This window comes from Terrapene carolina, unplaced genomic scaffold (genome assembly GCF_002925995.2).
Source record: "Terrapene carolina triunguis isolate 2854851 unplaced genomic scaffold, T_m_triunguis-2.0 Scaffold38134, whole genome shotgun sequence".
Classification (NCBI taxonomy): domain Eukaryota; kingdom Metazoa; phylum Chordata; order Testudines; family Emydidae; genus Terrapene; species Terrapene triunguis.
The window spans coordinates 1-1,791 of record NW_020702485.1 but is presented as its reverse complement, the minus strand read 5'-3'; the positions used below and the strand labels follow the sequence as shown (position 1 = coordinate 1,791).

The 1,791-nt window shown below is 64.2% G+C and overlaps 1 non-coding gene across 1 annotated transcript; it reads left to right on the top strand.

Annotated features, from left to right (window-relative positions):
* Window positions 1–32: 32 nt before the first annotated feature.
* LOC112109525 lies at window positions 33–1,722 on the top strand. The gene is made up of 5 exons (XR_003369491.2): window positions 33–307; window positions 392–497; window positions 738–775; window positions 1,128–1,222; window positions 1,540–1,722. It is a non-coding gene; the product is annotated as an uncharacterized LOC112109525 (transcript).
* The last annotated feature ends 69 nt before the right edge of the window (window positions 1,723–1,791 follow it).

Below are 1,791 nucleotides of genomic sequence, written 5' to 3'. Positions count from 1 at the left end.
CCCCCATCTGCCCCCCCAGGCTGTCGGAACAACCTCACCGTCTCCTCCAACTGGACGTCCCCCTCAGCCCTGACCCTCCACTGCCAGCGCTGCCCCCTGCTGGCTGGCTCGGCCTCCTTCCGCTGGTTCCTCAACTCCCAGCCCCTGGGCAACCGGGGCTGGGCTACCAAGAGCCAGCTGGGGGCTACCGTGAGGCTGGACCCGTCCCGGCGCGGGGCCTGGGGGCGCTGGGAATGTCACCTCCTCGGCGCCTCCTCTCGGGGCTTTGAGTTCTGCCTGGAGCCCCCCCTCGGGGCAGGAGGCACAGGTAAGATAGTGCCGCACATCCTGCACCCCCCCCACACCTGCCCCACGGTGTCCTCTGCTGGCCCTGACCCTGCCTCTGTTCCAGGCTCCAGCTCTGAGTGGGGGATCTGGGTTGTGGCGGCGGTTCTGGGTCTGATCGGCGCAGGGCTGGGCGCTTGGCAGCTGTGGAGGTGGAGACGGATACGGGGCAGGTGAGTTGGGGACCCAGAGTCCGGGGAGCAGCACCCCCAGCAGGGGATGGAGAGGGAAGAGAGAGGGACCCAGGAGTCCAGGGAGCAGAGCCCCAGCCCAGGGTGGAGTGGAAGAGGGAGAGACCCAGGAGCCTGGGGAGTGGTAGCCCCACAGGGTGGGGGAAGGGACCCAGGAGTCCGGGGATGGGGGTGGGGAGAAATGTGTTTTCATCGTGTATCTTTCCCATTTTCTTCCTTCAGGAACCGAAGGAATCAAAACAAAAAAGAGAACAAAACAGGTGAGAGAGAGAAATAAAAACAACCCCCCGGCCACAGGCCCGTTACCCCGGTATGCCACCGCTCCCACCATAGGTCAGAGACATGGACCCAGGTATCCCACCGTTCCCACCATAGGTCCGAGCCCTGGACCCAGCTACCCTGGTATCCCGCCTCCCCAGCTGAGTGCAGAGCGGATCAAAGATCTCCTTCCTGAGTAGCCGGGTCCATAACCTTCCCAGCCATGTTCAATCTGTAAGGATCCAGTGATGGGTAGTTCCACAGGTCAACCGGCTCCTTGGTTAGATCCCCCCCCCCGCACTATCCCATCCCTCTTCCCTCTTGATTTTCTCCTTCTCTCCATCCTGTGCCAAGGAGCCCCCGGGCCCCGTTTATGCCCCTTGGAAGAGCCACGGCTTGGAGCCAAATCGACCGAAAGACGCCTCGTGCCCCAGAGTCGGGAAAGAAAAGTGAGGGGGGGGCAGGGCAGGGCTGGCAGGGGCTGCGGGTCGGGAGTGAGGGGCACCGGCAGAGCTGGGGGGAGGCAGAGCTGGGCTAGCAGGAGGCTGCGGGTCGGGAGTGAGGGGCACCGGCAGAGCTGGGCGGGGGGAGGCATGGCTGGGCTGGCAGGGGCTGTGGGTTGGGAGTGAGGGGCACCAGCAGGGCTGGGGGGGGCAGGGCGGGGCAAGCAGTGGCTGTGGGGCGGGAGTGAGGGGCACCAGCAGAGCTGGGGGGCAGAAGGTCGCAGGGGGAAATCTCTGTAACTTCTTACCCCTTCTCTCCCCAGGTCCCAGGCACCCTGCTTTATGCTGAAGTCCAGCACCCCCTGGTGGCTCGAGCCCCAGCCCCTCCCCCACACGGTGCCACGGTCTATGCCACTATTGTCTGACCCCCACCCACCCTGGCTCCGCTCCCCTCTCCTCTCCACCCCCTTCATGAGTTGCATTCACACCCCTGGCTCCCAGGTGATGGGAAATTCAGCTGGAAGATGCTAGAAATCTCTGTTAAAATCCTGTGGTGGGGAGTTCCGCAGGTTAAC